The sequence below is a fragment of the Apodemus sylvaticus genome, chromosome 5 (assembly GCF_947179515.1).
Source record: "Apodemus sylvaticus chromosome 5, mApoSyl1.1, whole genome shotgun sequence".
Lineage (NCBI taxonomy): Eukaryota > Metazoa > Chordata > Mammalia > Rodentia > Muridae > Apodemus > Apodemus sylvaticus.
The window spans coordinates 159,415,132-159,440,281 of NC_067476.1; the positions used below are offsets into that span (position 1 = coordinate 159,415,132).

Here is a 25,150-nt window from a genome sequence, read left to right on the forward strand (position 1 = left end):
TTTTTTTTTTTTACGTCAGTCTTTCTTCCTGGCTCCCACTTGCTAGGATTTTTCCCCCTCGGTCTTTCTCTTTCTCGGCTGGTCGGGTCTTTTTCCCTGGCTCCCGCGGCTAGGATTTTTTTTTTTTTTTTAAGCTTTCTGGGCAGGTTAGGTCTTTCCCTGGCTACCGCGGCTAGGATTTTTTTTTTTTTTAAGCTTTCTGGGCAGGTTAGGTCTTTCCCTGGCTACCGCGGCTAGGATTTTTTTTTTTTTTTAAGCTTTCTGGGCAGGTTAGGTCTTTCCCTGGCTACCGCGGCTAGGATTTTTTTTTTTTAAGCGCTTTCTGGGCAGGTTAGGTCTTTCCCTGGCTACCGCGGCTAGGATTTTTTTTTTTTAAGCTTTCTGGGCAGGTTAGGTCTTTCCCTGGCTCCCGCGGCTAGGATTTTTTTTTTTTTTTAAGCTTTCTGGGCAGGTTAGGTCTTTCCCTGGCTACCGCGGCTAGGATTTTTTTTTTTTTTTTTTTTAAGCTTTCTGGGCAGGTTAGGTCTTTCCCTGGCTACCGCGGCTAGGATTTTTTTTTTTTTAAGCTTTCTGGGCAGGTTAGGTCTTTCCCTGGCTCCCGCGGCTAGGATTTTTTTTTTTTTTTTTAAGCTTTCGGGGCAGGTTAGGTCTTTCCCTGGCTCCCGCGGCTAGGATTTTTTTTTTTTTTTAAGCTTTCGGGGCAGGTTAGGTCTTTCCCTGGCTCCCGCGGCTAGGATTTTTTTTTTTTTTTTTTTAAGCTTTCTGGGCAGGTTAGGTCTTTCCCTGGCTCCCGCGGCTAGGATTTTTTTTTTTTTTTAAGCTTTCTGGGCAGGTTAGGTCTTTCCCTGGCTCCCGCGGCTAGGATTTTTTTTTTTTTTAAGCTTTCTGGGCAGGTTAGGTCTTTCCCTGGCTCCCGCGGCTAGGATTTTTTTTTTTTTTTTAAGCTTTCTGGGCAGGTTAGGTGTGTTTCCCTGGCTCCCGCGGCTAGGATTTTTTTTTAAGCTTTCTGGGCAGGGCAGGTCTTTCCCTGACTCCCGCGGCTAGGATTTTTTTTTTTTTTTTTTTTTTTTTTAAAGCTTTCTGGGCAGGTTAGGTCTTTCCCTGGCTCCCGCGGCTAGGATTTTATTTTCCCCCTTGCTCCTGCTTGCTGGGGTTTCCCTTAGTCTTCCTCGGCAGGTCTTTCCTCCTCCCTTTTTCCTCGCTAGGTCTTTTCCCTCGCTCTTTTTTTTCCCCTCGGGTTTTCTCTGGGTGTTTTTCCCTCACTCTTTCTGCTGCGGCCCCTGCACAGCTCGGGTGACAGAGAGTGGTGTGATTTGCACGCGGACAGAGGAAATGAAAAAGGGAGGAGAGGAAGCGGGCCGCGGCGAGCGGCTTCATATCGCTCCCACTGTCTGGGGGGCGAGTTGGGGGGGGGGATGGGGCCAATATCGATTTTGCAATAAGCTGGGCTATGTGAGATAGGGTCAGGGCCATGCGGCCGACCCCCCGCCCCCCGCCCCCGGCCAGCACACGCCTCCAGGGGGCGCAGGGCGGTCCCGCCGGCCCGGGCTTCTTTTTCCCAGTTCTTTTTGCAGGAGTGTGCTGAGAACATGACATAATGACTAAACCTCAATCTCCCAAAATAAGGATAATGATTAAAGCTCACAGCAAAGAGAAAATCTTCCAGTCTGCCCCCGGCACTGGCCAAATCATATCCTACATAGCTGCAAAAGCCTGCTGGATTTCTTCAGGAAGATGATTATTTGAGAGATGACTAGATGTACCTAAGGGGAAAAAAGAAAAGGGAAATTAAAGATACAGAAATGGACCTCAACAAAAGCCCAAACAAGCACCCCACACACATATATCCCCCCCACCCCTAAAGAACATTCTCCACCAATAAAAGGGTCACTGAATCATGCTCTTTCATTACTGGCAAAGCCTAGAACATTCCTTGGGCTGACCCCAGATAGGAGGGGAAGAGCACTTTACACAGATGTGGTGCACACAAGAAAACTGCGGGGGGGGGGGGGGGGCATTTTTATTTAAGAGCTGTCTCATCCGGGAGAGATCTTTTCAGACCTCAACACTGCCCAATATTCTTTGGATGTTCAAGTGCATGAGGTAGTGCCATGTGTCCTACAAAGAAGGCAGCACACAGAAAGTTCAAGAAAGCTTTGCAAACCCACTCCAGTTCAGAGGGAAATGCTGAAGAGAGTGATTCATCTTTTATTTGGTCCAAATAAACTGCCTTATAGAACAGCAGAGCTCTCGACGCCAGAGCAACTCAAGCCTTGTCTTCATGTGAAAACAGACGTCTCCCCAGAGATGGGGTAGAGGGAGCATATATAACTCAGAGCTTTGGAATTGTGTTTATACCTTAATAAAAACATAATCTCTCTATCCAAAAGAGCACTATGCTGCTAGTTCTGGTCAATTATAAAAAGAGGAAGCTCTCTTCCTGCCTTGCCCCTCATGGCCACAGACAGGTGTTTACTCACTCTGCTAGTTACATGGAAACCTCCAGTTCTGGCCACGGTCAGTCCACTGCCTCTGCGGTCGGCCCACCGCCTCCGCGGTCAGCCCACTGCCTCTGCGGTCAGCCCACTGCCTCTGCGGTCAGCCCACTGCCTCTGCAGCTGCCAGGGGTGCGCTCTCCTTTGTCCTGATGAGCAAGTGTTGAGAATACATTCCATAAGTGACACGTCAGGCTCAAGGTGACCCCGGCACCCCCTTTATTTTTCTGCAAGGGAGCCCGTCCCCCTCATTCCTTGCTACTTACCCCCTTTATTTTTCTGCAAGGGAGCCCGTCCCCCTCATTCCTTGCTACTTACAAGCCCAGGCATGGGTGACTCCGTGTGGCTGTACACCAAATAGGTTGCTAGGGAAGACCAAGTGCAAACACATCTTGAACAACTCCTGCCTTTGCTCTGGTGGGGAACACATGACCCCAACCCACTCCACCCCACCCCACCCCACCCCACCCCACATACCCCTCTTTCCTCCTTGTGCCTGATACCTTTGTGCTTTCCCACCCAAGGAGGCGTGTCTTTATGCTCAGTGGATAATGGCTCTGCTGCCCCTCTGGCTGAGACCCTGCATCTGTAATGGAAGGCAGGGTCTGAATGGGGTCACTGACCATCAAAGTCCCTAGAGGCCACCCTGGGTCACAGCCACTCAACACATAAGTAACTTCTAAGGCCTTGTTTTTAGACTCATTGTTTCTTTAAGGGGAGGGGGAAAGGCAGGATCAGAAGGCCTTTCTATGTGCAGAGCTGCCTTTTAGCAAGTGACTTCTTGGGTAAGCCAGGTCACTCTTGGGACCCTTCCTAAGAAGCAGAGCCCTGCAGGATCTAGGCAGCAGCAGAGGCAGAAGTGTCCATTTTTAGATTCTGGTCAATTTTCCCTCAGGATGAGAGGAGCACAGCTGCTATCCACGGCCCCAGAGCCCAGCCCAGCTCTGCACCTCAGTGGCCTGCAGGAAGGTCCGAGTGTCTGCAACCCTTGGCTACCTTTAGGAAGGCGTACAGGTGTTTAAGGACTCCTACACACACTTGTCCAGATCCTTCAAGAAGCCATTGACGATAGGCACCAAGCTGGCTGCTGTCGGCTGATCCCCGAGAATCACTGCCACTTCATTCTTGGAGAAGGCAAGGGTGCGCAGACCTTCCACTAGGGGTGACAGAAGACACACGAGTCACCACAAGCAAACTTAATTCAATGTTCCTAGCATTTCTCCAGAGACCAGTAAGCAAGCCAGCTCCCAGCTACATGAAAGGCAGGTCAACAAGCTTCCCTGTAGCCCCCAGGGCCTCCTACTCAACGCTCCCTGCCCTGTGCCTCTGTGCGAGCTTCTCTTACCTGAACATCTGAAGCCAACCTCTCACATGTGTCCTCAGGCAGTGCTGGTTCTGCGGCCGAGGACCACCCCAGGGAGGCTGTACGCACAGCCCTTGGCCATGTCAGTGTCCCCAGCCTGTGCTCTAGCTGGGTTCGTCATGGAAACGAACTGATGGAGCAGAGGCTGGGGGATTATATCCTGGCAAACAGGAGGAAGGAGATCATCCTGCTGACGAGGAGGGTTGAAGCCAGGAGGGCAGGTATGTGGAAAGCGGAGCTGGGGGGAGGGCAGCCAGAGGGACATTAGTACCTGCAGTCAGCTGCCCCAAAGCCAACGAGGCCTTGCCAGAGAGGAGAGTCTGGGAGCAGCGTGCACAGCCCAGCGGCCCAGCGTGGAGACCATCGTCTGCAGCGGCCCACAGAGCTGGGCCCAAGCCTGCCCTTGGGATTACCAGGAGATCTTGAGGCGCCCTTCAGTATAAACACATTACCTGTGTGTACCTGGCTGAGGCAGACCAATGCGTGATAATGACTTAAGGTACTTAAGGGGCCCTGTATGGCACAGGCAGAGGAATGTAAACGTAGCCCAACAAAAGAAGCTTACAAAATTTTTATACCGAAAGAAAGCAAACCCAACTGTTGTTAAGCGTCGGAGCGAGGCCGCTGGGCCCCATGGCGGCTGAGCTTTCCTGACTGGGAACACTACTTCATAATGATTTTCAGAGAGGAAAATGTTATCAGCACAGTTACCTAGCTATACAGTTACGGCTGGCGGGAGACGCCCCCTCGACTACCGCGGCCGCCTTGAGCTGAAGGGCGGCGCTAGAGAGGCTATGTCCTTTGCTTTTGCTTCAAGGGACAAACCTGAACTTGAGGCTCACACTCTTCAGGAACAGCCTGCTCTTGCCTCTGCTCTGTTTCAGACGGTCACTGGTTCAAATTTGTGACTCAGTTGGATCCTGCAGAGTTGATGGGATGCGTTACAAACTGACACCAGAGGAGGGAGAGCAGAATATCCATCCCGCCATTAAGGAGCCTGCGCCTCACATCCCAGTGCCAGACGGCCTTACAGAAGGCCACACTTACACAGAAAAGCTGGGGTGCCCACGGGTGCGCCTGCCACTTCTGCTCTTTAAGGCCAGGGTCTCTTTGTATGGCCCACTTAGCAGCCTCCTACGTGGCTTCAGAGGAAGGGGCAGAGGTGAGTTTTCAGAAAAGACAAAACCTTCGGCCTCTGTTGGGAATCAGGCCTCGGTGCACGTATAAGGCGTGGCGCTGAGGGAGCAGCGACCTGGAGAGGAGGAGGAGGCAGGCAGGGAAGTATTTACTCAGTAACCTGTTCCAAGTTCTCACATCTGCAGATGCTCCTAATGTGCACTAATGAACCTTTATGTTAGGTTAACAATTAAAATGGGTGAGACCGCTCAAGGGTGACATGCCAGCCTCTGGTCATTGATTAACATTAGCTGGGATGGCCCTGACCTTCCGCTTCAACCAACACACGGACTTCCAACCTGTGCTTGAAATGTCATACTGTCTATTGTTTTAATGGATTCTGACAAATCAGCTCAATCTATGATCCAGGAGTCAATTAATACCCAATAGATGCTTTGTTTGCTCTGAGCATGCTCTGCGGACCTTAGTACCCAGTGTTTACAGAGAAGCACGCCGTCTATCTAAACAGCAAACATGACACCAGTAGCATTTTGGTAGGACACGCAGGTTTCTCTGGGGCACAATGCCTCCAATTCTACACATGGCTCCACAACTCTAACACATCTCAGCTGGAATCCAATTCCTCGAATTAGAAACAAAATCTGCCCTAGTCTCCAGTGCAGTTACTCACTGCACACCTCTGACCTCAGAGCTATGTCAGGCTGTATGCAATCTAGCCTGACTTGATACCACCAATACTGTGAGCTCACTTCTCCATTAACACTCAAGCAGGGTGGCAAGCCGGGCGGTGCTTGGCAGCCACAGCTCACTGGTGTGAGCCTGTCTAAAGAACCCTAGCTCCTCATGATTCGCATTTCTCACCACTCTGCCATCTGCACCCACATACGATGGCTGTGGTCAGGTAGGAACACACATAGGAAAGCAAAGTGAGGGCGCTTCTGGGGTAGGGTTTCCTTCACAGGCCCTCCTCATGAGTACCCTATGCTGACACGGCAGCACAGTGCAGTGCTACCCCTGAGCACTGCTCTAGAGAGGGGCACTTGCCCCTCCATGCTTTCTGCCTCTTTTTTCTTCTCTTGACTTGGGACTGAGGCCCCTTGTAGACCTCATCTGAGCCCCAGAGTTAAACTGCAGACCTGCCAGCTTAGCTTGTCACATGCACCTCAGATCTGGCTGATATGCCTGCTCCTTTCTGTCTATTTCTGCTTCTGATAAAGAAGCCACAAGGCAACTACAGCCCGCCAGGGCCTGGACTGGACCTTTTTCCTCTGAACCTAGGGTTTCTACAGGCAGGGAACAAAGATAACAGGCTAGTTTTCTTGGAATTTTCTAGAAACTATAGCAACACAAGACATCTTATTATTTCTTACTAATCTAACATCACCTTTAAGAATTTTCAAACAGTTTAGATTCAGATTATGCACTGTTGCTTCATTTGGACAGCCTTGGGATGGGAGTGATAAATTATCATTACAACCAAATTACCTACCATGTCGGCGGAGGAATGTGCACTTGGGTCCTGATGACCATGGACTTGCCAGGCCTGCTCATCCTGAGGCAGAGAGAGGAGTCAAAGGGCAGGCACCACCTCGGGGTGTAAGTGCGAGCTGGGCGGGAACTGGGAAGGCGCAACCATGGCCAATGCCACGAGGCCAAAGAAGCTTCCAGAGACTCAGGCAAGAATGCAATCCAGAGGCAGGCTCCAGACTGCAGGACACAAAGCAGGTGACACTGGCCTGCCCAAGGCGCCCCTATGGGAAGGAAGTAGGGAAGGAAGGAAGGGAGGGAGGGAGGAAGGGAGGGAGGAAGGAAGGAGGGAAGGGAGGGAGGAGGGGAGGAAGAAAGGGAAGAAGGGAGGAAGGAAGGAGGGAAGGAAGAAGGGGAGGAAGGAAGGGAGGGAGGAAGGAGGGAAGGAAGGGAGGGAGGAAGGAGGGAAGGAAGAAGGGGAGGAAGGGAGGGAGGAAGAAAGGGAGGAAGGAAGGGAGGAAGGGAGGGAGGGAGGAAGGAAGGAAGGAAGGGAGGGAGGAAGGAAGGAAGGGAGGGAGGAAGGGAGGGAGGGAGGAAGGGAGGAGGGAAGGAAGGAAGGGAGGGAGGGAGGAAGGGAGGGAGGAAGGGAGGAAGGAAGGAAGGGAGGGAGGAAGGGAGGGAGGGAGGAAGGGAGGCAGGAAGGAAGGAGGGAAGGAAGGGAGGGAGGAAGGGAGGGAGGGAGGAAGGGAGGCAGGAAGGAAGGAGGGAAGGAAGGAAGGGAGGGGAGGAAGGAGGAGGGAGGGAGGAAGGAAGGAAGGGAGGAAGGAAGGGAGGGAGGAAGGAAGGAAGGGAGGGAAGAAGGAAGGAAGGGAGGGAGGAAGGAGGGAAGGAAGGAAGGGAGGGAGGAAGGAGGGAAGGAAGGAAGGGAGGAGGAAGGAAGGAAGGGAGGAAGGGAGGAGGGAAGGAAGGAAGGGAGGGAGGAAGGAAGGAAGGGAGGGAGGAGGGAAGGAAGGAAGGGAGGGAGGGAGGAGGGAAGGAAGGAAGGGAGGGAGGGAGGAGGGAAGGAAGGAAGGGAGGGAGGAAGGGAAGGAGGGAGGGAGGGAGGGAGGAGGGAAGGAAGGAAGGGAGGGAAGGAAGGAAGGGAGGGAGGAAGGGAGGCAGGAAGGAGGGAAGGAAGGAAGGGAGGGAGGAAGGAAGGGAGGGAGGAAGGGAGGCAGGAAGGAAGGAGGGAAGGAAGGAAGGGAGGGAGGAAGGGAGGAAGGAAGGAAGGAAGGGAGGGAAGGAAGGGAGGGAGGAAGGGAGGAAGGAAGGAAGGAAGGGAGGGAGGAAGGGAGGGAGGGAGGAAGGAAGGGAGGGAGGAGGGAAGGAAGGGAGGGAGGGAGGAGGAAAGGAAGGGAGGGAGGAAGGGAGGGAGGGAGGAAGGGAGGCAGGAAGGAAAGAGGGAAGGAAGGAAGGGAGGGAGGAAGGGAGGGAGGAAGGAAGGAAGGAAGGGAGGGAGGAAGGGAGGGAGGGAGGAAGGAAGGGAAGGAGGAGGGAAGGAAGGGAGGGAGGGAGGAGGAAAGGAAGGGAGGGAGGAAGGGAGGAGGGAAGGAAGGGAGGGAGGGAGGGAGGGAGGAGGGAAGGAAGGAAGGGAAGGAGGAAGGGAGGGAGGAAGGAAGGAGGGAAGGAAGGAAGGGAGGGAGGGAGGATGGAAGGAAGGGAGGGAGGGAGGGACGGAGGAGGACTGTCACTGAGCAGCTGGGTATTAAAGGATGCCCGTGAACCCAGAGGCCAGCCATACTCATCACTCTCTATGGCCTTCACCAACTTGCAATTTGCCCTCTTCTGTTATTAGAGATGTAAGTGACTGCCAGCAATGACCAGGACATTCACACCGTTAATCCCCCAAGAGCACTGCCTGTCACACACACACACACACACACACACACCCGCCCCCTGGAGGGGCATTGTTTCTGGTGCCCACCCTGTCCCCATGGAAGGGATTCAGGGTGATCAATCACCTGATTGATTGGATGTCTAGTTATCCAAAACATGACCTTAAGAATGAAATGAAATTTGCCATTTATCTTCTCTGCAGGGATGTATTAATAAAAGCAAGTACAGCTTTGTGATTTCTGTCACATCCTCGGTGGCTGAGGGACAGGGCAAGTACTTACTGTGCTCTGTAATATCCTGGCCGCCGAGAGCTCATTCTGAGATGGTGGAGCTGACGAGAGGATGTGATTGCCAGAGACAGGGCTGGGATCTGACACAGGCTCTTCCTTCAGACCGCGAGCAAGCCGAGCAAGCCGAGTGAGCGAGAGCGCGCGCTGCTTGCTCTCACCAGCAGAGCAGCGTCGTGCAGCTCTCAATGCAGCCAGCAGGCAGGCAGGCAGGCAGGCAATACCTGAGACTGAGCTGCAGGAGGAGAAGCAGAAGGAGTTCTAATGACAGCACGGGGCTGGGCATGCCGCTCAGTCAGCAGACGGCCTGCCTGCCTGCCTGATAGCCACAAAACCCTGTTTTCTGTCCCCTGCACTCCTTAGGCTGGGTTTCTCAGCACTTGGAAGGTGGCAACAAAAAGATCAGAAGTTTGAAGTCACCCTCTATTACAAAGCAAGGTTCAGACTAGCTTGGTGTATGTAAGAGCATGTCTCAAAAATTTTTTTTAAAGATTTTAATAACTCAATGTAGATCCTGGGTTTATTTCAGAGGGCTATGCACCAAGTTTTGGTCTGGGAGTGGGGCTCTTTCTGGAGGCACTACACCTCCTCCATACCTCAAGAGTATCTAGTACCAGACTCTGGAGTCTTAGCATGAGCCCCCTGATGCTGGCCACTGATGTGACCATTCCACCTGATCATCAGTCACACAGAGCAGCACATCTGGATTCAAAATACATCAACCAGGAAAAATCAGTTCAATGCCACCGTCTCTTACAAAAGGACAAGTGAGGTTATAGAGCAGAAGAGTCTGGGAGGCCACCCTCCTTGGCAAGGGGTGCTGTATGCCCATTTATAAAGCAGGACTGCTGCTGCCCCTCCTATTCACACAAATGCATGCGCATACACATAAGTTTATTTACACACTAGTGTGGGGCTCAAAGGATCTACTTCACCTATTTTACTACACAAATTAAAACTGTACATTTCCATCTCCAGGGTATATGACATATGCCCTACCCCCACCCCTGCATGTGTTCCTACAATACAAATATTCTCTCCAATGCTCAGAGCTTGAGCTGGCTCCCCACTGTGCTGGGATAAGTCTTACCACCCAAGTACAGCACACCAGGCCCTCTGCAACAGCCAGAATGTGAAATGTGTCATTTGTTTCTGAATCTCTAGGGGTTAGTGACCCCTTTGAGATCTGAGAAAAGCTAACAGTCCTTTCTTAGTGAGAAATTAGCTATGTAAATATGTGCAGAATAGTGCAAACAATGGCTTCCCAGGCACAGGACTGAACCTCTGCAGTCCAGCCCTAGACCTGCAGGCTGAGGGTCCCCTGATATTTTCTCTACAGCCAGAAATGAGCAGCTCCCTGCCCAGTGCCTCTTCTGGACACCCTGCTCAGTCCTCAGCACATCCTGGGTAGAGTTGCCTACACGCGCCCTTCTACCACACTCCGAGGGTCACTGCCGGCCAGCCTTGACCAGCTCTTACACGGGAACCGAGCAGCTGTGGCAGCGGCATCCCACCCAAGCCCTCTGCCCGCCGTCTGTAGTCGTGGACCACTTGTGCATCCCTTCGGCAGTCACGGGTTCCTTTACTCAGAGATTGGCAGACAAAGACTAATCATGGGGCGAATGGGGTCCTCACATCTCCTTTCCTCAGAGCATCACAGGCCTTCACCCAGCAACAGCAGCCAGGGTGATTTTTCTAATTTCTCTCACGTGACAGAAACCCAAGCACAGCTCAGAGAGCTGCTGAGGGCTAACTAACTGGGGTACCCAACAATGGGATTAGGAGACTCGCTCCCAGAACCCACCCACACTTGGTGGGAGTGTTAATCAGGAATGAAAAACACCTCAAAGAGGTCGTGCTTTTCCTGTCTGCTTAGGAAAGAAACCTTAAGACTTAGCGAAGACCTAAGCTTATGGATTCTGACAGGAAGGCCGCCTGAGATGCTCGTGGCCAGAAAGGACACATAACTTGGGAAATGATGTCACTGTCTCTGGAGCTAACAAGCTCTCCATCAGCACAGATGTTCCCAGGCTCTGTCCCCTGCTCTGTTGGTGGTCCCTCCAGGCTGCGCACATGCCGTCTGGAACAAGGAAGCCAGGCATCAAATAGGCGCTGCCTAGAGATGCCAAACTGTGCTAAACATACCCCGGTTCATACATGTAACTGACCACATGGACACACAGGAGCACATGCGCAAGGAAGCAGGCCTGTGCCATGCAGGACACACAGACATCATGCACAACACACAGACATCCTGCCTTTACCCTCAACATCTGGGCCATGCAGCAGATGCCCCTGCCAATTCTGAAGGACATTCTGCATCTCGCTCCTGGCCACATAACTGTCACATGCCACCTCAGCGTGGCCCAGCGTGGCCCAGGCTCACTCTAAAGCACGTCCACATCTTTGCTAATCTCAGGCAGAGGAGGCTACCAATACAGGAAAGTACCAAAATGCCCTCAGAAGTCTCTGGACCTGTTTCAGGGTAACTGTTGTGGTGGCAGCCGCTGACATCGGAGCTCTGGGAAGGGCCTGGCGCTTGGAGAGACTCCCATGGTTTAGGACAGCCCCCTAGATGGTTCTCTGTTGCGTCTGTGGGGTGAGCTGGTGGTCTCAGCTCAAGTTCCTTCCAGAAGTACGCCTGGCTCTGTGTGCACAGGTCCTCTAGAGCTAGGGTAAAGGGGGGAAGCAAGCCCCCACCACGGGGCGCACGCGGGAAGGAGTGAGAGCAGTTCCTCAGCCGACTCTTTCCTGGAAGAGCACCAGCGTGTCACAGACTGCAAACATACAGCTTCAGCCGGGTGTTGCACCCATGGCTCAGAGGCCTCCCTGCATATTCATCATTACCCCAGCAGGGAGCAGATTCTGGAACAAAAGCCCAAGACTGAGGAAGAGCTGACTGTGTGCTGGCCTCCAGGACTGTCACCTGCACAAGCCTGTGAGCTCTGAAGAGGATGAGGAAGATCTGTACTCACATGTGTCAACTGCCCACACAGTGCCCCCTCCTGTGCAGCACTGAGGCAGAGGGCAGGCATGACAGATACAAGATCAAACACCACACTAGAAAGGACCTGAGGGTCACCGCGGCACACAGAGACAGGCCTTTGCATACACACAGTGTCCTGTGTCACAAACGTACATCTGGGCGACTTCACCTTTTTTCCTGTGTAAATTCTCTGAAGAACTTCATTAATCAAGGAGAAAGAGACAATTTTCTTTACAGGTTATTTAATCACCACCCTCAATGAATATTTTATCTAAACTGAGGAGACATGGTAGCTTCATTATTTATAACCCGGCAGTCATGTTTCGAAATCGTTATTGCAATTACTTTTTGCTTCTTTACATAATTAAAGCTCTAATATTCCATCTTGCCCAGAAGGTCACTATCACTAAAGCTGGAGATGAGATAGCTGCTGGGATTCGAGGCGGATGCTCGGGGGTGGGGGTGGGGGTGGGGGTGCGGGCTGGCAGTGCCAAGCGTCCTGGCTGGGCCTGGGTGAGCCAGAGGCCAAGTTAGACTCCACTTCTTGGCTGGGTGGCCTGATGTTCAGGGTGCCGTCCTCCAGAATGGGCAGAGCAGCCTGGCACGACAAGGGTTTGCCAAGGTGGCTAAAGGGGCAGAGTGACTGGAAGGCCGCCTGGCAGGCACATCTGGGCAGGGCATGCACCATTGACCTGCAGTAGGGAATGGGTGTGACCCCACCCGCCCGCCGGCCCATGGCATCTACTCAGGTTTGCTACTTCCTGGACATTCCCAATAGCCACATTATCAACAGAGGCACAGACCCCACACGAGAGTCTCCGTGTTTCTAGAGTGTGAGTTCCATGTGACACTAGTCTTCATGAAGTAGGTCCCCAGGAGACCTTACAGGCAGTCCTCGGCATGTCTGTGGCAGTACAGGAAAGCAGGCGCAGCCAGTGCTCAGCCTTCTCCTCAGCTCTGCCCTCCAGGATGTGTACCTCCTTCTTTCTTAGCCTCTGCCTCAAAGCTCCTGAGACTTTGGTTGCCCGGGTTGTGATCTCACGGTGGTGTCTAGAGCTTACTATGCACACCGATGGCGGAGGGAGGGAAAGGAACAAGCCAGAAGTCAGGATGGACACTGGGAAGCCGGTGAGCTGGATGGAGCACGTGACCCTGTGGAGGCCAGTGCAGCTGTTAGCTGCGTGAGCACTCACCTGCGAGGGGTCACTGATGAGTCTGATGAGGAGAGGCGGGAGCTGGACCCTGCAGCGCCGGGGTAGGGTGGGGTGGTGGGGACATGGCCTGAAGCACTCTGCACACACTTTCCACGTGCCCACGTTATCTATAAAAAATAGCAACAACAATAACAATAAACAAACGAGCAAACAAAGTGGACCTACTAAGTTCAAAGCGCCCTATGGAGTGTCCCAGTCCCAACAGCGGATGAATGCGGAGCCATGGAAGGGGGAAGAGGACTTACACAAGTGGCAACAACATAACAGCAGCACAGGGCCTTCTGAGGAGTCACAGAGGGAACGAAAGCATGGGTCACTCACCACCCAACTCTGATAAGTGATTTGGTTAAAGTTAAGAAGATAGTGGAGATAACGCTCCAGAGAAAGGCCAAAGCTCCTTTCCTCACAAGTCAAGAGTCTGAACAGCACATCACCTAGCCGTGAGTGACCCTCCCTCCTTCGAGCAGCTTGGTGGAGAGTGAGCTAACAAGGCAGGGTAGGCGTGGCACTCACAGCCAACTCCCACCAGGAGGCTGAGAGGGGAGGACTGCAAGCCTCTGCTGCCCAGAGCAGAATGGGAGTGAGCCCTGCCCGCAGACACCAGGGCAGAGCGGATCCAGAGGAAGGCGCACCTGTGTGGTCCTCCGTAAGCCACTCGGGCTCCACGCTGGGCCTGCGCTGTGCAGCTGTCGGGCATGCTTGGCTCTTAGAGTTTTCTGGTTGCTCTATGAGCAAATGAGTTCACTATAATTTTGACATATGCTCATTTATATCTACATGAAGATGGCGAGTATATCTTTTACATGTTATCCTTTAAAGGACGTTGATTTTATTACCTTAACATAAAACACTTGGCATAAAATGTTTTACCAAGGGGAGTGTGACCCACAGTGAGACGAGCCACCCACAGGGCCACGGATGCCCTCAGTAGGGACACAGGCTGGTGGTGTGCCCAGTGGCTCAGAGTGGAAGCCCATGGTGAGCCAGGCCTGGGCTACAGCGGAGCTGTTGACATGGCTGACACCTTAAATAAAAGAAAAAAAATGTGCTTATGAACTGAAATTTAAAATCCAGTTTAGAGATGGTCCTCTTTGAGGTAAAATTCCAACCACACAGCTAGAGCATTATAGGGAGGTGCAGTCTGTGAGGCCAGAAGGTGCCCAGGCAGACATGAGCACAGTGGGGTCCTGCCCTTGAAGAACCCATCTGTGAAACCTTCCCCAGGTCTTTTACACAAAAGGCTACATGGGGTGATCAAAGATAAAAGAGATATTCTACTGTGGGCGGGCAGGTGAGTCTGGGCCAGGCAAGAAGGGCAGAGTGCTCCAGTCTGACGGAGTGTGAGGGCCCTGCCACGCAGGTAGGATGTAGTTGAGAGGAGCCACTCCCTCAGAGGAGCGCAAGTCCAGCCTGCAACATCAGTCATGGGAACTTTGAAAACTATAGGCCTCCCAGCTGAGCTGCACAGCCAGAGCTGGGCCCCCCAGACCAGCACAGACCAGAGCAGATGCGGGGTAACTGTAGGCATGGCAGAAAAGACATTTGTGAGGGGACTTAAATGACGGTGAGCTTCTGGACTTTAACCCCTAAAGCAAGAAAAATACGCCTAGTGTGCGCAGGTTTTAGGGCAAAGAAGAGCTCAGATGCAGTGGTGGGAGGCAGTATACCAGGAAGTGCCATAGCAACCAACTGGCAAAATTTCATATACCAAAAATTTCCCAGTGGATTCTGGCCCAACAGACAGGATGACAAACATTGCCAAATTGTGTGGCACACACCTGTGAGAGGCAGAGGCACACCACCATTTCTTTGTCCTTCTTTTTATCCTAACACATTGTACAACCTAACAAGCAGGATCCCTGAGAGCAATTATCCCTCTAGTCAGACAGCTAACACGCCTGGACTAGGCCCATCGCCCACACAGCACCATCCTAGGTGTCTGCTGCATGGAAATCAGGGGATTTCCAAGAGGGCGCCCACCCACTTCTACGGTTTCCTGGCTCCTAATTGATCTGGATACATAATGCATTTGGTTAGCGATGAGGCAGAGCCCGTTTGCTTCTCTGCATGGTAAATGCGACCCAAGTCCTGACCACATGCTACAAGGCCTGAAGAGCGAGGCAGAGGCTGAGGCATCTCTGCTTACAATCATTGCTGCTACAGCCAGACTCACAAGAGTAGGTACAAGAGGGGCCAGGATGAAGGTGGGGGTGCAGCAAGGAGAAGAGGGTTCTGGAGGAAATCATCCCAACCATCAAGACCCTGAGAGTGTGCAGACTTCTGTCTACTGCCATCCACATTCCCTCCAAGAGTAGACAGAAACTCTAGAGGGGCAGGCTTAAAAAGAGGTTTTAGTGTCTTACATTTGAACCTTCCGAACTTGGGAGTTTCCAGTCACAACACAGTTCACAGAATCAAGGCAGCAGTAGGCAGGCGCTCCCCTGTGCTCTCGGTCAGCACGGACATCATGCTGCAGATTATCTGTATGGAACAAGAGAAGCACCTCCGTCACATGGACTGAAAGACAACCCTCAAAAATCGAGCATTCAAGTTAGTCCGCAAATACTCAGGAAGGAAAATGCACGGCACCTTTTAAGTTCTGTCAAGTTAGATAATCAACAGAGTTACCCTAACTTTACCCAGATATGAGTTCCCCTGTAGCCCCACTGGCAACTGCCGGACCAATGCTATGAGCCCACAGCTGGCCACACTTGGCTCATTTTACCTCCATGAGGGTTTTTCCTTTGCTCAGTTTCCAGGTGAGGCAGCCAGCACTGAAACAGCGGCCTTGAGGTAACTGGACTGAGGAATGGCACAACAGGGAAGGTGGCACAACTCTGGACATGAGGCGTCTCTAGACAGCAGCTCCCACCCCGGCTGGAAGTGCTTTAATCTACTCCTGGGTGGTGGAATTATGGAAAGTGGGGCAGCCTGGAGCTGGGGCTGGCCCTGGTCTCCTGCCCTCCGTGATGCCAGCCATTCTGCCTCAGCTTCCCTGCTATGGCAGAGGACAACCTCCGGAAAAGCACAAATAAGGAAGCGAATCAATGTTTCCTTCTGAGCTGCTCTTGGTGCACTCTGCCTGGGCAGGGGACATGGAGCCCTCCACTAGCTTCGCTGGATGACTGGCCTGCAGAAGTTTAACAAACTTTACAGCCAGTCACTTGAAAGAAGTGCAGGGCAAACAGAAGGCAGAGACTGGATATGTAGCTGTTTTTAAGGCCCCAACAAAGGGAAATTGAGGGGGGGAGGTGGGAGTAGGTTGGATGGAGGGGCATACACATGGAGGCAGGGGGTGGGAGGAGGGGTTGGGAGTCTTTGGGGAGGGGGGAAAGGTTTTACCATTGGCAATGTAAATGAAGATGATATTCAATAAAAAAGAAAAAAGAAAATAAAGATAAAGATCTTTGATTCTGGCACTCAAGAGGCTGAAGCAGGGGGATTATGAGGTAGCAAGTGAGTTCAAGGCCAGCAGGACCTTCAGGGTGAGGTCACCTCAAACAAGGGACAAGCCTGAACTGCAAAGGGCAGGTTCTCAAGTAAGGCAGGCATCTCTAAGATCTGCTCAAATCCTCAGTGAACCACAAGTTACATGTGTGGAGATTACATGTGCAAGATTGCAGAGGAGTCAGTAGAGATGGGACTCATGGAGCAGCAGTCTTAACCCTGGCTCACAAAGGAAACTGTTCTGTGTCGGGGGTTAGCTCATGATAACTAACTGCTGGGACAAAATTATGTTAGCGTTGTAACCTGGTGTAGTTTTCCCAATAAATCATGTAAAACCTTCAATGTCTTATCGAACCCAGCACACAGGTGTCGAGGGGCAAGGGGCCGAGAGCAGGGGGCAACCTGGGATGAACAGCAAGGGAAGCCAACTGGAGCCTCCAGGACAGCAAGCCTCACATGCTGCTATAGACACAATCACACTCGGATCTGGGGACACGCTGTATCACCAAGCCCCGAAACTGCAGACAGCATGGCAGATCAACACCAAAACCTTAGCGCTTCAAAGTACAACCAGCAAAGTAAAAAAAAATCTACTGAGGAGCTGGAAGTGCAGGGAAGGCTACAACTAGAGTCACCTGAGGCAGTGTCTCCCAACTTAGGACACACAACAATGGCCAGATCTGAACAGCAAAGGGACAGAGACCTATAGGCTAAAACCAAGGATTAAAGTAGATCTTAAAAGTCCTGACTCCTAGAAGAAAGACAAAGGAAGGTCTGTGTGAGGAACAGAAGCCCCTAACTCCACAAATCCAGTAAAATCTAGGTGTTCAATGAATACAGAGTAGGATAAACATTGTTAGGACCCAGAGAGAAAAGAGAAGAAGAAAAAGAAGAAGAGGAAGAGAAAGAGAAGAGGGAGGGGGAAAGGAAGGAAAGGGAGGAGGAAAGCTTGGGGCTGGGGAAGATACTTTGTCTATAAAAGCATAAGAAGCAAAGATATTAAAATGTCTAAATCTGCCAGGCAGTGGAGGTGCACACCTTTAATCCCAGCACTTGGGAGGCAGAGGCAGGCAGATTTCTGTGTTTGAGGCCAGCCTGGTCTACAGAGTGAGTTCCAGGACAGCTAAGCTTACACAGAGAAACTCTGTCTTGAAAAAAAGCAAATTCAGAGAAAACAGGAGACCCAATAGCAATAAAATTGTTTTAACAGTCTACAAGGCAAAAGGAACAAACCTGTATACCCACAATTCTATACCCAGCACAACTAGCATAAAATTGAAGCACAGTACTCTTTAAGACCAGAACTGCAGGAAGCCTCGAAGGAAGTCCTTTATATGGAAAGAAAAATGACAGAAAGGGGAGTCATCAGAAATGGTAAATTGAGCATATGAAATGCTATCTATATCTTTCTCTTAGTAATTTTTCAGAATATAGTGTTTTAAAAGATTATAAAACTATACTTTTTTGGTTAATAATGTAATATATGAAAATAACAGCACAAAGGGTGAGAGCAGGTGACGGAGACTATGCTGACAAAGATATTAAAATGTCTAAATCTGCCAGGCAGTGATAGTGCACGCCTTTAATCCCAGCACTTGGGAGGCAGAGGCAGGCAGATTTCTGTGTTCGAGGCCAGCCTGGTCTACAGAGTGAGTTCCAGGACAGCTAGGGCTACACAGAGAAACTCCGTCTTGAAAAAAACCAAATAGATAAATAAATAAGTAAATAAAATAATAAAATAATAAAATAAAAGTCTAAATCTGTCCAGGAAGTTTTCCCCTGTGCCGATGTGGTCCTTGATCCATTTGGACTTGAGCTTTGTACAAGGAGATAAGAATGGGTCAGTTTGCATTCTTCTACAAGCTGACTGACACTTGAGCTAGCACCATTTGTTGAATATGATGTCTTTTCTCCACTGGATGGTTTTGGCTTCTTTGTCAAAGATCAGGTAACCATAGGGGTATGGGTTTAATTCTGAGTCTTCAATTCTATTTCAGTGATCAACCTGTCTGTCTCTGTACCAAATGCTGTGCTTTTTTTTTTTTTTTTTTCAAATTACTATTGCTCTGTAGTACAGCTTGAGGTCAGGGATGGTGATTCCCCCAGTTCTCTTATTGTTGAGAATTGTTTTCACTATCCTGGTTTTTTGTTGTTGTTGTTGTTATTTCAGATTTATTTAAGAAATGTTCTTTCTATCTCTGTGAAGAATTAAGTTGGAATTTTAATGGGGATTGCATTGAATCTGCAGATTGATTTTAGTAAGATGGCCTTTTGTATTATGTTAATCCTGCCAGTCCATGAGCATAGGAGATCTTTCCATCTTCTGAGGTCTTCTTTGATTTCTTTCTTCAGAAACTTGAAGTTCTTGTCATACAGATCTTTCACTTGCTTGGTTAGAATTACACCAAGATACTTTATATTACTTGTGACTGTTGTGAAGGGTGTCATTTCCCTAATTCCTTTCTCAGCCCATTTATCTTTTGAGCAGAGGAAGGCTACTGATTTGTTTGAGTTAATTTTATATCCAGTCACTTTGCTGAAGTGATCAGCTTCATGAGTTTTCTGGTGGAATTTTGGGGGTCACTCATGTATACTATCATATCATCTGCAAACAGTGATATCTTCTTCCTTTCCCATTTGCATCCCTTTGGCCTCCTTTTGTTGTCTAATTGCTTTGGGTAGAACTTCGAGTACTATATTGAATAGATAGGAAGAGAGTGGGTATCCTTGTCTAGTCCTTGAATTTAGTGGGATTGCTTCAAGTTTCTTTCCATTTAACTTGATATTGGATGTTGGTTTGCTGTACATTGCTTTTTATTATGTTTAGATATGAGCCTTGAATTCCTGATCTTTCCAAGACTTTTAACATGAAAGGGTGCTGTATTTTGTCAAATGCCTTTCAGCATCTAATGAGATGATCATGTGGTTTAAAAGAATATGTCTAAATCCTAAAATTAAAATCCTAAAATGCATTCAGTTACTCCTATACACAAAGAAAGAATTTAACAGAAGAACAAAAACTGATTAAGAAATACAAAAAACAGCAAGAGGGTGGAAGTAAATCCAAAGATGTCAACAACTATATTAAACAAACCAGATTAAGTATGCCAATTAACAGACATAAACCATGAGTCTAGAGAGAAGAGACTCAATTACAGACTCATGAAAGGAGAAAATTTTAAACACAATGAGTTCTTCTTGATGACAAAGGTTAATAAATTAGAAGGACATAAACACTGAAGCTGCTACTTTAAACACAGCAGAAAAAGACGGGGTTAAAGAGCGATGTTTCCTTTTTTTACCAAGTTAGAGCAATCCACATAAGCTGAACTCTAGGAAGCAGGATGAAGGAGAAGGTAGAAAGCAAGGCAGAAACTCTCAAGCTGAACTGAGAACCACAGCACAAATCAGCCACCAGCAATGCTCCATACAGCTCTGTCCCATGGTGACGGGATGAGCAAACACGGCTACACCTCCCGCCGGAGATGAAGTCAGTCAGCTTTCTTACATATCCAGCTTACCTAATGGTACAGAAGAACAAACAAAAAAAAAAATTAAGTCCTTATCTTCTTACCAAACCATGTCATGTCACAAAGAAGACTCCAGAGCCACAGGTCTAACTGGTGAACTAACAAGAATTTAAGAGGACAAAAGGACCACACAATCTTACACAAAGCCTCTCTGAAGGGCCAGTTCACAAATACCAGTTAGATGGAAAACAGAGCAGTGGGGTGAGCTGGAGGAGGAAGGCACTCTCCTGACTCCAGAAGGGAGACACCATCTCTCACTCCATCTCAATGGGCATCACAGCGTTTGGGCCTGAGCTTCCTGCTGAGATGCATGTCATATCTACAACAGTCCTGTCAGAGAAACAGAGGCTAACATGAGGCCTGAGGAAACACCAAGCAGTTCCAAGATGGAAGACATTCTACAAAGGAACTGGCCTAGACAGTGTCAAGACCTCCTGAGTGACAAAATCCAAAGACTCAGGAACCAGTTACGATCAGAACTCTAAAGACAGGAGGACTCGGAGCCCAGAGAGACTGACAGCACCATGGTACTGGGCAATGCCAAATGACCATGTCTCCAAGTCAGTCTCAAATGGCTCATGTGTGTGTGTGTGTAGAGACACACATGCACACACATATGTACACATGTACACACATGTGCACATGTACACACAGATGCTTTACACACATATGTATACATACATGCTTTATATACATATGCATGTGTGTGTGAACAAAGAAGAAAGGATGACACAAACCAAAGTGACACACTCCTAGAGAAGGGGAGGGAGAGCACACTGACAGGAGCTCATGTCCACATTCTTCTAACTCTTAAAGTTCAAAAAATAAAAAATAAAAAATAAAAAATGAGCTACCTCCTGCTGGGTCTGGTGATGCACACCCTTAGTCCTATCACTGTGAGGGCAGAGGCAGGCAGATCTCTGCGAGTTCAAGACTAGCATGCTCTACAAAGCAAGTTCCAGGACAGCCAGCATTCTGTTATGCAGAGAAACCCTGTGGGGGGGGGAGGGGAAGCTACCTCCGCATTTTTAGAAAGAATACCCCAAAATAAGTAAACAAGAAAAAGTAGAGGTTATGAAGGGAGGAAGGAAGAGAGAGAGGGAGGGAGGGAGGGCAGCCTTTTCTCTCCAAGCTCTGTCTTTCTCAGGGATACAGCACTGTCACAGTACAGTAAAGAATTCTGGGTGGGTAATATAGCCATCTTCTGTTGAGAATTTGTACACAGACAAGAGAAGCGGGATGGGGACACACACACACACACACACACACCACACACACACACACACAACTAACTGGGGTGAGGGAAGGGTAATCCAAGCCCAGAACACAAATAAGGAAAAGGCTGTCTTCAGACTCTAAGGACACATGCTTCTGATGTAATGCTTAGCAGAGCTGTTCAGCGACAGCCACAATAAATGAGGATGTGAGACCTCTGTATCCAGGGCAACGGGCAACTAAAGAGCTCCTGTATCTCCTTCCAGTCATCCTGACCACCACACCCACATGACCTTATTACTACACCATATAGGACAAATCCAGAGTCATTAGACGGCAGCACACAGTGACGAGACGTGACATCCCAGCAGCCCTGGGAACCACACGTGTGGAATGACGATGTTCAGTGAGTTGCTCGGAGCCAACTATCCTTACAGCCTATAACCACAGCATTCTTCCTAAATAAATGTACAAACAAAAATGAGCTCAAGATAGGGATGACGACAAAAAAAAAAAAAAAATGAGGAAGCCTTACTGTGAAAACGTGTTGAGAGAAAACCAGGCTTCTGACAATTAGTTATAATCGCAGAATGCTAATGGCCTCCCGGCAAGCAAGAGGAATTATAATTGGTCTCCAGTGGCCTGTTTATCCTGTCTAGATATAATTACAAGATACAGCTCTCGCAGTTTTTACCAATCCATTCATCCGACAACTAACATTTATTCAGCACTGACTCTGGGCTTGGCCTTGTGCTGGATGCTGACGGCACAAGGCCGCAGTGACCCCAGGTCAGAGCTTGCCTCTTCAAGGGACAGGTAAATGGGACTTCATAACTCAGCTGCTAAGTGAAGGGAGATGGGCAGGCTGTAGCCTGTGATCACAGAGAGGAGGGTGTCTCCAATAGTGATCAGGGGTCAGGAAAGATGTGAACACAGCACTGTGTGTGCACAGGTGATTAGCCAAGAACTGAGCCCTCGTGCCCCAGGAAGGCTGCGTGGTCTAACTGGCACAGCGGGCTAGCTAATGGTCCCAATCACGCAAGCACCTAAACTGCTGTCTCAGAATTGACTGATTACGATTCCCAATGAGAACAAAAGCTGAGGAAAAGACAGATGTGTGTGTTACCCATGTGACAGGTCCTTTCCCGCAGAGCAGCCTCCTTCTGAGTTGGCATGTGCTTACATATATACAGATGTGCCAATATTCAAACACGGGGTACACAGAAAACCCAGAGAGCAGAAGGCGCTGCCCAGCCAGCCCAGCCTGCTTCCATCATCTCTAAGCCAATGGCTTCCTGAGCATTTACCACAGAGGTCTGGGGCATCACCAGACAACATTCTCCCTGGGGAGCTGGCTCCACAGCACATATGTGGGCCTTTCCTCCTGGCCCAGGCTACAGTAACAAAAGCACCTGCACACTGTGTACACTGTCCCTTCCCAGCTGAAAATGCAACGGCCCCTAAGCTCTTGGTGGTCAGGTTCCCTAAGTTACAGGCTCCAGGAGAAGAACTGGACCAAAGCACAGCTAGGCCAAAGAACACAATACCTTCCTCTCTCTCCTGTGGGGACCCAGGGAAAGACAAGCAAACCCTCCAGACACAAAGGACAGAACAGAGTGAAGGGGTGCACAATAGGGCTTCAAGTCACAAACCAGAACCCAATTTCATCTGCAAATGCCCTGAGGGGATTGATTATGGAAGGCTTTTTTTATATTCCAAATGGCTGGGGAGTGGGACAGACACTGCTGACAAGAATGGGGTATTTGGAGACAAAATAAAATCAAAGTCCTGCAGAATGCTTTCGGCACTGGTCTCCTGGGTAGGCAGCCTTTAGGGACAAGGAGCTTGACCACCAGCTGTGACCTTGGAACCCCGAGGACCGACTTCTAAATGAAAATGGACATCTACTTGGCAAAGTTCACTGCTTAACTGCCAAACACCCGGGCTAAATGCTATTATCCAGGTTCATTCTGCAAAGTAAATTAAATTTCTTTTAGAGAAACTTGAAATTTATAAAAGAACCCTGGAGAATTTGAATTTTAATAATCAATTATTCCTCAGACTGATTCATCTTATAAACATATGGAATATGCAAAAAATTAAATTAGTTTAAAAATCCAGACCTTTAAAGCACAGCTGAAAAAAAAACTTTCATATAAATGAAGAATAATTGCCCAATGTTTGACACTGCAATATAATTTTTTAGCTACATGGCGGGCATTTACGGCTTTGCACTTCGGGGGAGGAAATCGCTCCTTCCTCTCACGTCACTCCTCTCTGAACAAGAAGCCAGCGATCTGCTCACCCGGTGCTCAGCATCCAGCCTTGGGATGTTAAAACCATTTATGCAAAATTATTTCCTAAAGGGCTGGGCCAAGCCTGCTGCTCTGAACTCTCATTCGCAGAAGGGTCAAGCACACAAGCCTCATCTGTACAGGGCAGGGAAGGGGCAGCCACTAAATGAAAGGAGATGGCGCATGATGGTCCCTGAACAGATGGAGCAAGGCCAGGCTGGGGCTCTGCATAAGTATAGCAGGAGCCAGCACTGCTCACCACCTACCAAGGAGGAAGGAGGGAGGAGGGAGGAGGGAGGAGGGAAGATGGTGGAGGGAGGAGGAAAAAGGAAGGAGGAAGGAAGAAGGGAGGAGGGAGGAGGAAGGAGGAAGGAAGGAGGAAGGAGGAGGGAGAAAGGAGGAAGGAGGGAGGATGGAGGGAGGAGGAAGGAGGGAGGAAGGAGGAAGGAGAGAGGAGGGAGGATAGAAGAGGGAGGAGGAGGAAGGAAGGAAAAAGGAAGGAAGATGGAGGGAGGAAGGAGGAAGCCCAGGCTGTCTACACTGTCTCTTAATAATGGTATGCAGCCTGATACCACTGGATGTTCCGTGAAAAACCAACATGGTAGGCCAGATCCCGAGCACACCTGCTCACCAGGGACCGCTTACTGCTCACACCCCTCCTGGTCTGCCGTGTTTATAAAACACATTAGATGCATCGAAGGTTTGTAGACTAAGTACTGTGTAGCACTGCCTCCTATGCCATCGCAAGGCCCACACCCCGAGGCTGAGCTCTCGGTGAGACCGGGAACCCCACCAGCAGCAGTGTGAACACTGAGTGGCTGGTGGCTGGCACTCACGTGGCTGAGACTACTCCAGCCTCAGTACTCCAAGAATGAGCATGTCTAAAGACGGATCAAGGTCACCCATGAAACATTCCTGAATATGCTCTGACCACCCTACTCAGGGAATGGTGCCGGCTCAACTTCAACTCTTATGAGAATTCAAGTCCTGTATTAGCCACAAGCTGTGCAAGCCACTCCCCAAAAAGCCTTCTGCTCATGGCCTCTGTCCACTCCAGCAGGGTGGGGTCTACTTTGCCTTCGATGTCACACTGGAAAACTAGGCCTTGCTCCAGAAGGGCCAGAAGCACTTCCTTGCTGCATTTCCTGACCTGGAGGGAAAATAGTAGAAGGTGAAGCAGGAGACGGGGTAGATGCCTTCCCAGGATGGAGACAGGCCTCCCACTGCAGCTCTCCATATTCCTCTGGGTCTACCTGCTGCCCCGTTGCCTGGGGAAGCCCCAGCCTCCTGCTGACTTCCAGAGGGTGACGCTGGAGGGCAGTCCCATGTCTGAGTCGCCCGTTGTCCTCAGCACACCCTCAGCGCCGGAAGCAGGTGACAGGACATTTTATTCTCTTGGGGCTTGCTGAATGGCCCATTGGAGCAGGTGTCTGAATGAAAGGCAGCACCAGCTCCTGCTCCTGTAAACACCTGGCCCACCAGACCCAAGACCTCAGCTGACTAGAAGAGCCTCACACGGGGGAACATGCTACAGGAGAAGGATGCGCCTCAGCCTCGGCCACTGTGGCGAGGGTCAGCACAGGAGCAAAGGACCGGGGGCAGCCAGAAACATTTCTTCTCTTAGTGAAAGCACCTACATTTCCCATTTTTATAGAGAAAATTCACTGTCAGGAAAGGAAAACAACAGAATTGTGACGGGCCCAGAGGTGACAGACATTGTCACGGTGGTCAGTCCATCGTGGGGGGTCCAAGACGGCAAGCCCCAAGGCTGTGGCCACAAAGGCTGCAGGACACTAGGGCTTCTGACCTGAGCGCAGGAAAACAGTACTTCCAAAAGACC

General features: G+C 50.0%; 1 long non-coding RNA gene across 22 annotated transcripts in view; it reads right to left on the reverse strand.

Annotated features, from left to right (window-relative positions):
* Positions 1–25,150, reverse strand: part of LOC127686332 (uncharacterized) — an 80,335-nt gene that overhangs the window by 5,276 nt on the left and 49,909 nt on the right. For 10 of the 22 annotated variants that reach the window (XR_007978092.1, XR_007978077.1, XR_007978095.1 and 7 more), the window contains 10 exons: positions 15,188–15,305; positions 12,804–12,931; positions 8,619–8,859; positions 6,485–6,746; positions 4,906–5,110; positions 3,841–4,778; positions 3,492–3,651; positions 2,999–3,081; positions 2,481–2,860; positions 1,646–1,763 (listed from right to left, as the gene is read on the reverse strand). This is a non-coding gene — a long non-coding RNA (uncharacterized LOC127686332). Of the gene's footprint in view, positions 1–1,645; positions 1,764–2,480; positions 2,861–2,972; positions 3,082–3,491; positions 3,652–3,840; positions 4,779–4,905; positions 5,111–6,484; positions 6,747–8,618; positions 8,860–12,803; positions 12,932–13,456; positions 13,550–13,660; positions 13,849–15,187; positions 15,306–25,150 lie in introns of all 22 variants that reach the window. The other 12 variants (XR_007978083.1, XR_007978091.1, XR_007978082.1 and 9 more) reach the window with 12 other exon arrangements.